Source organism: Condylura cristata, unplaced genomic scaffold, assembly GCF_000260355.1.
Source record: "Condylura cristata isolate star-nosed mole 26May11 unplaced genomic scaffold, ConCri1.0 scaffold00022, whole genome shotgun sequence".
NCBI lineage: Eukaryota > Metazoa > Chordata > Mammalia > Eulipotyphla > Talpidae > Condylura > Condylura cristata.
Genome location: NW_004567123.1, coordinates 7,067,322 through 7,076,447, shown reverse-complemented (window position 1 = coordinate 7,076,447; position 9,126 = coordinate 7,067,322).

The following is a 9,126-nucleotide window of genomic DNA, read 5'->3' as shown; positions in this document are numbered from 1 at the left end:
ATCATAGTTTTTGAGCCTTCTCTTATTATTGAACTTTTGGGCCAATTTATATTTGCACCCTTAGAAATATAATATAGGTTCCTTTCCTTTTTAATAAAGATGCAAATTTTCATTTTGCTTCCTAATGGGTTAGTAAAGATAGAACTAAGTAGTTTTTTTGTTAGTGTCCTTTATATATGATTATAATGCCATTAGCCTGTTATGTTTAAGGCATATGTTTTCTACTGATTGGATTTCTCGGAAACAAGAATTGAAATCCTGTACCATGAGTGCCTCTCATGTCTGAAAATTAACTTCATTAAAAAAGGCAATTTAAGTAAGCCCCATGATAAACTAGAACATTTGAGTGTGTTCAAGTAATTGAATTTTCTGATATTTACAATTGTTGTTTTTATTAACTCATATTATACAAAGGTTAGAGGTTAAAAAATAATTTCCATGATATGTTTGTACATATTCTCCCCCACTGTCTGAAAGTAGAGTGTTCCTACTTAGTGAGAGTTTGCTTTGATTGTATCATCTTCACATCATTATGTAAGTGTAGTGCAGAGCATCCATAATCACTGACCATTGAATTTAATTAAAAATCAAGTCAGTATTTCCTGAACCTGAAATTTCAAATGTTTGGGATGGATGAGCTGTCAACTATACCCTTTTTTTCAGGATGCAGATTCATAAGCCATGTCTTTCTCACCAACCACTTCCCTACGGACTTGTAGAAGCATGTGTTCATTCACACACATTCAAAGACCTTTCTTTCACAACATAATCTGGTGAGAGAATAATCATGATAGCAATGAACTGAAATGCTTACAAGAGTGTTAAAAATATAGGCATGAGAACAACCCAAAATGTGTCATAGAGTAAAATAAGTGCTACCCCTGCGACAAAAATGGGTGTTATTATCTCATGCAGCCGTTAAAAGGAAATAGAAAACCTGGGATTTATTCAGAAATGAATGTGGAGACACATTTATCCAACAGGCAAGTGAAAAAAAAGTGCCTTTTGTATTATGATACTCACTCTTGAGGGTTTGACAGTAGCGATAAAATCCTAAACACTAGATCTAGGCTCCACCTGTTCTTGTCACTTGTGTGTAAGCTGGAGTGAATTACCAAATCTCCTTAAAACTCAGCTGACTTAGTGTAGGTATGATAGTGAAAGCACACAAACCTAGAAATAAAAGAAGATGCCTTAGTTTGTGAGTCCTTCCCCACGTGCTTAAGAACTAGGGAGAAGACCCAAAAAGGCAGACATGAAGAAGAAAACTTATTTTAAAGCTTATTTACAAGAAAAAATGGTGGGGAGAGAAAAAGATATACACTAACTGGCCCACATGGCCTTCCAACAATGCAACCTGAGCTAAGACCAACAGTTAAGCCAAGGCTGGAAAGCAAGTGTTGGCATGCCAGTGTTCAGTCTTTTGAATTCAATATGGCCACTGAACTCGCCTCTAGTTCCCAGAATTCCCTCCCACCCACATTCAGTAAGTCAGTTTCATAACACGCTGTGAGTTGTAGTTCTGGCACTGAGATCTCATCGCAAGGCGATGTGGTGAAGTTCAATCAAGACAGCATTTGCTGACTTAGAGCTTGCTCAGTAATAGGACTTCTTTGTATGCGCACAACAGTACATCTCTTGTAATGTTGGTGGTAATACTTCCTTTATTTCAGGTGTAGTAAGAGGAATGGATAATGACTTGAAAACTATTTTCAATAATGTGCTTTTGTCTACAAATAGGAAGTTATCTAAATTTTGAAAAAATGAAAAGAAAAAGAACTTTTAACTTTTTTGAGTGAATTGAGGAGACTTACTTTATATTTAACTGTATTGAATACCAGCTACTATTAGAAAGAATTATTCCATTTTTATTGAAGTTAAATGAGTCATGAAGTAGGAAGCAATAGATAAAATGATCATAAGATAAGCAAAATATTTGCGTACATCTTCCAATTTTTTTTTATTAAGTGAGTCACAGAAAGTAAACATAAACTGACTTTTCAGCGTCTTCTCTGTTACATTAAAAAAATAAATAAGGCCCTCCCTGGTGGCGCAGCGGGTTAAAGCACAGCAGTAAGAAGCTAAAGCCACTTCTGCATGAGTTCGATTCCCGCCTGCCCGGGAGGTGACCACATGGGTGGCAGACCTCTCCTGACCCGCCCACTGTTCCCCTCAGCAGTTTACTTCGTCCATCTGCCTGTTCTGCTCCCCGCTCTGTCTCTGGTGAATCCTATCACACTTCACATCTCTGGCCTGTACCCCAGTTCTGTATGAATAAATAAATAAATAAATCTTTAAAATAAATAAATAAGTAAAAAGCTTAACAGAGAAAAAGTATCATGTATTACATTCCCAAATGGGTGCTTAGTGATACAATTGGGGTTTGCCATAACTGTGTCAAAAGCAAGAAAAATTGAACACACCCTTTCTTTATTCTCAAGAAATACAGAATAGAATTGTAAAGTAAACTTTATGAAGGCAATTAACTCTAAAAGGATGCAATGATGTGTAGCCGAAGATGCCAGAGACATCTGAATTGCCGTCAGATTCAAGGTTTCAATTGTTCTAGTGATTTGTTTCTAAGTAAGAAACATTCCAAATAATAATAGCTTAAAACAACTAACATATCTCAATATTTCTTAGGTCAGCACTTCAGGAAAGGTTTTTCTGAATCTGAATGATTCTTCTTTTCTGTGTGTCAGGATTAGTATAGTCAAATTTATAACATGGTCATTCAAGACTTGCAGAATTTATATTCTAATAGTGATAGTCTGAATGGCAGCTGGAAATATTCATACATGGAAATTTATCTCTTAAATACCAGAATATTAATTACAACACAGTCTATTATTAGTTGAGCCATTCACCAGAGATAGTATAGATTCATAGGGAAGAGAATGAAACTTGATCTTTCTATGGAGAAGTAGCACAGATTTTGACTATCTTTATTTAATTATGCACACTTACACCTGGATAATTAATGCAAGGGCTCTTCATATTCAAGTTTTTTTTTATATACTACTGCTTAACTCTGAATAAGAAAACATTTCTGCAGACTCTGATGGCCTCTGCAGTCATCTATAATTCTCTGCCTGAAAGTTTCTTCTGGCCACAAGATTTGTCCCATTCCAGCCTAGGATCAGACTGGGAGGCCTAAGTACTTCATGTTTGCTAAGTGGCCTTCAGTCAATGCTGGAGTATAAATATGCCACCTTTGCCTCTTGTGAGACAACTCTAAGGTGTTTTACAAGATTAAGGGGTCTCTGATATCATTGAGCCTTAATTGCTCACAACAATAACCTGTTTTCTAATCAACCCACACTGCATTTATTTCATCTGTTTCATGTTCCAACTCCTCAGAACTTCCCCCGGGATCTTCTTCCAACTAGCTTTTACTGCCTTTGTTACTACATACTGCTGCTTATGGACATATTTTTAGACTATTTGGAATAGTCTGTTTAGAATAGACTATTTGGAATTAGACTATTTGGTTCCAGATTTGTTGCAACTAAAGAAGGTACCATGTCTAATTATATCATTCATAACTTAGAAGACTGTGGACTGGAGGATGATTAACTAAACCTTGTTTTTTTCAATGACTGTTCAAATTCACGTGGTATATAAATGAATCTGGACTAAAACACCAGGGCTTCTGAATCCTGGTCACTGTTTTTTTTTTTTTTTAAAGATTTATTTATTTGTGCATACAGAACTGGGGTACAGGCCAGACACTCAGGGGCGGTGAGAGGCTTCACCAGAGACAGAGTGGGGAGCAGAACAGGCAGATCTATGAAGTACACTGCTGAGGGGAGCAGCGGGCAGGTCAGGAGAGGTCTGCCACGTCATGTGGTCACCTCCAGGGCAGGCGGGAATCGAACTCATACGGAAGCGGCTTTAGATTCTCAGTGCTGTGCTTTAACCCGCTGCGCCACCAGGGAGGGCCCTGTTTTTTTTTTTTAAGATTTATTTATTTATGCATACAGAATTCTGGTACAGATCAGAGGTGCATGGGAGGTGAGAGGATTCACCAGAGTCAGAGTGGGGAGCGGAACTGGCAGATGGAGGAAATACATTGCTGAGGAGAGCAGCAGGCAAGACAGGAGAGGTCTGCTGTGGCATGTGGATCACCTCCCTAGCAGGGGATTAAACTCAAAGCAAAGCAGACCTGGTCAACTTCAAAGTGCTGTGCTTAATCTGCTGCTCCACCAGGGAGGGCCCTGTCACTGTTATTACCTATGTAGAATGTGATGGGGTAACGAGCTGGTCACCTTATTCTTAATCCTGACCAGGTGCACACAAGCATGACACATGACAGAATGAAAATGCATTTGGAACCACGCATACACACACACAGACATACATATACATGTGCAATCAAATTTGTCTCTAGTAAGCAGACTTCCTTGGTTAGTTCACTAGTCAAAAACTAGTATATTCTATAACCTATTGAAAAAAGACTGCCCATCTCACGTACATTGATATATTTTTTAAAGATTGGATGATTTGTCAATTTATTTCTGAAAGAATAATGGGAACATTTTTCCCTTTTGCCAGTGACACAACTAGTGTTGGAACCCTGCAGCAAAACACTTTTTAACATCTCTCCTCATTTATATAACAAGCTTATTTTGAATAATAACCATATAATCATCAGTCATCAAAATAATGATTCTCTTGATTTAGTCCTTATTTACTATTTTTAGATTTAGTCTTAAGTTTTAGAACCAATTAAGAAAACAAAAGGATAATTTAGTTTTAAAAACACTCTTCATCTGATGAAATGGAGCATACATGAACAAAAATTACCCTTATCAATCTGAACTATTGTACTTTTTGATCAGTGTACTGTTTTACATTTTGAACACAACTAGAAAGAATTGAAAGAATAGAAAACTTGAATTCCTTGTCTTTACCACCATTATGTGCTTTGTTTCATCTTAATTTTTTTCTTTTCAGGGCAGTCATATATTGTACTGCAGGAATATATGACCCTCCCTCCCAACAATCCAAAAGTATGTTGATATTCTAGAATCCCTAACATTTGAGCTGCATCTCAGTTGCTGAACATAAATTCCTTCCTTTGGAAGCAGGTCATAGCAACCATAATCAAAGTACACAGCATTAGTATAACACATCTGCCTACAGAATCATTTGTGCCGCCTAAGAAAGCAAAGGGTGCCAATGTATCACTCAGAGGCATTGTGTTATGGTTGAAATATCTCTGCTGTTCTTGTTTCTACAAAGAGATGCTCGAGTTATCACTAGATCTTTCATATGGATTTAGAAGAAAATCAAAGAAAATATCACTCCCTCCTAGTACACGTGAAACTTTATTTGCTTAAAAAAATAACATTTATTCTTTTGAGCTTTTCTAATAGAATATCTCATGAGAAGTCTAGATGCAAGTACATAAAGGAGGAAAGATACTTAACTTTTCAAGACATATTTCAATTTATGAATCATCAACTCGAGTTTCTACCTTTAACTGTAATATTCTGCCCTCCCCAAATAAGGCAGATAACTAGGTCATCAGAATAAGAAAAATGAGATACAATCCTACTAAATTGCAGATTTCAGTATTATTGCAAATGTAAAAAAACAGGAAAGCAGATATTTTATATAAATTTCTTTTAAACTATGCCATTTTAGAGAAAACAGTTCTACCCATAGAATAAACATGTAGTTATGACTAGAACTTTAATTGTATTTTGTTTCAGTTCATTTCATCCTATCTCTGAATCCTAATTAATGCAAAGACGCTGAAGTTTTTTTTAAAGTGATGTTAGTTTATTAAAAGAATAACATTTGCAATCATAAACATTTATTTGGGAGATTTAACCCTAAAATTTAGCCTTTTGCAATTAAGGGCATCTATGTAGGACATGAATAATACACAGTTAGTGCTCATAAGCAAGACTTTCCTTTGATGATACATTTGTTCTCATTTGGCCTCACCATTTGCAAACTACATAACCTTGGATGAATTGCATGGCTTTGATTAGGGCTCTTGGCTACAGGCTGCAACAAAGATTGACTTACTTAGTCTGAGAAAGAATTAATTAGGAGAACTACAGAGGGAAAGGCCAGACAACCTGGGAGAAGAAGCAGACTAGTACTGGGAAACTTGGTAGCTGGAACCACAGCCTAGTTCCTATTTCACATACATCTGTTGGGAGCTGCTGCTGTTGCGCCAGGAAGCTGCCAGCCCTGCACCAGCGCTATTCCACATGGTGCCATGAGCAGCGGCAGAGAGACCCTTTAGAGTTGGAGAACTGTAAGGTTCAGTCCTTGAGCCTCTTTGCATTACCATCTACTCTTAAGCCCTTCATACTCTCCTCTGGTCTCAAAACTCTAAATACTATTTCGATGATGTCAACATTCTAATTTATATCTTCCTTCTACCTCTCCCCTAAATCCTACATTCACATATGATCTATTCAGCCTCTCTACTGAGGCTGAGAGAAGAGGAAATTCAATGCAACGTGACCCGATGGGACTCTTATTCTTCCCCTCTTCGTACACTCACTTCTCATTTCAGTGAAGGATCACTTTGTCCTTCTTCCACTTCTGACATCTCACTGCTAATCCATTAGGAAATTCTCCTGCTTCTATATATAAACTATATCCAGATTCTGATCTTTACTCTTAACCTTTACTATTCTCACCCTGCTCTGAGGCACATCAGATTCCACTTGGAATTTGGAACTAGCCCCCTGCGGACTTCCTGCCTATTTTTTTCCCCCTCACACAATTCTTAGCACAGGAGCAGAGTAATAATATTAAAATGTACATTAGGGTTTTGTGTGAGCAGTTTTCATTTATGTGAATGTAATTTTCATAACTTGCTTACACTGCTAAGAATGAGATTTCTAAATCTGATGATGTGCATATTTCACATTATAAGAAGCTAAGAAGACAGTAGAGGGCTTTCATAAAATGGAAGTAGGATAATATACCTATATACAAAGGCTTAGCATAGTACTTTCAAAATAAGAGTTCTGTAAAATCTACATATAATTACAACTTTAAAAAGATGAAACTGTCGGGCTCTCCCAGGTGGCGCAGGGGGTTAAAGCACCATACTAAGAAGCTAAAAGCCACTTCTGCATGAGTTGGATTCCCACCTGCCCCGTAGATGACCACATGGTGTGGCAGACCTCTCTTGACCCGCCCGCTGCTCCCCTCAGCAGTGTACTTTATCGATCTGCCTGTTCTGCTCCCCACTCTGTCTCTGGTGAAGCCTCTCGCTGCCCCTGAGCCTCTGGACTATACCCCGTTCTGTATGCACAAATAAGTAAATCTTAAAAAAAAAAAAAAGATGAAACTGTCAAATGTTTTCCAAAGTGATCACACCATTTGCATTCCCACCTGTAATGTGGAAGACTTCCACACTCTCTGTTACTACTTTCGGGTTTTGTCTTACTTTGTTTTCTATTGAATTAAACAAATAGGGGTATTGCATGGCTGAAGGTTCTATCTCCTTAATAACTAGTGATCTTGAACATCTTTTCATATGCTCACTTATCATTATATATTTTCTTTGATCAAATATTTAAACCTTTGCCCATTTCAAAATTGGATTGTTTTATAATTGAGACTGGGGATTTCTTTCTGTACTCTGGATGTAAGCCTTCATTAGACATGTGATTTACAAAGATTTTCTCTCAACCTGTGGCTTATCCTTTCATTTCCCTAACAGTGTCTTTCACAGAGCAGAGGTTTTAAATTTTGATAAGTTCAATGGAACAACATCTCATCTTTTGTGTTGTAGCTAATAAATATTTGACTAATTCAAGATAACAAAGGTTTTTTTCAGGAAGCTATATAGTTTTGAATTTTACATTTAGGTGTATGATCGATTTTGACCTATGCAAATCGCTGTAGCAGCCCTTATAATTGCTGTAACTGGAAGCAACCTAAAGCCCTCAAATGGGAAACAATAAAGAATGAGATTGTGGTATGTCCATACATTGGCTATAAGGAAACTCCTGAAACATACAAAGCTTGGGGATAGATCACTGCAGCTTCTTCACACATTTGCTCACAACTGCAAAACATGACTCAGTCTCAGGGTGCAACAATGTGTTTGTTTACCAAAGGAGACTAGGGTGAGGAAAGACTTCCTAAGGCCACAGATGGCTAGCTGCCCTACCCCAAATCAAAAAGCTGCTTGTGCAACTTTTTGGAGGGATTACAGCGGCCCTCCAATAAAAGCCTCAAGTTGGTGGCTGTCATTAAGCAGTGGACCAGGACATAGGAAACTCTAGCAGTTGGGGTAAGCAATTATAAGCAGGGCTGTTACAGCAATTTGCATAGCTCAAAATGGATAGTACACCTGAATGTAAAATTCTAAGCCAAGTTGAATCTATCTGCCCTTCTGTGCCAACTGAAGCCAATCCAAGCAGCCTCAAGCCTTCTCTTTCCAAGCTTGCTTTCCATGCCTTCCCAAACTGAATGAAACCTTTCTTCTCAAGCAGGCCCAAATCTTCCCAAGCAGTTCCTCTCCAACCACACTCAAACTGAAGCAATCCTCTGCTTATATCCCTTCAGGACACCTGCCTTTCAGCTCTGATTGGCCCATTTTCCAAGCTAGCTGAACTGAGGCAAACCTCTGCTTATATCCCTTCAGGACACCTGCCGTTCAGCTCTGATTGGTCCATTTTCCAAGCTAGCTGTGTCCAAGTCTTAATTAGTGCTGATGCATGCTTTAAATTCACTGGTGGCCATAGGAGCTGGGACCTGGTTAATTTTCAAAACCAGCTCAGGATTCAAAACCAAAACCCTGGAGATACATCCAGTCTGTTCTGCACCTTCCCACACAGGAGCTGGCAGGTAAGCTCTGTGTATGTGAGCAGTGCTGGCTGGATTCAAACCTGACCATGTTTCCAAAACTACTGTGGGTTTTTTTTTCTCTCCTTTTTTCTAAAACCAACTATGGCTGTACCAGGCTCCGCCATCAAAACCGACAGCTGTGGCATAGCCTAATGCTCTTGCTCAGCTCTGGGTTGCTGTTCTAGACCAACTGCTGGTCACAGAACGTCATGGACACAGCTCAGTCATGTTATACACAGCGAATGAAGTCAGGTCACAATGCTGCATACTACATGAGTCCATTTTTTTTATCCT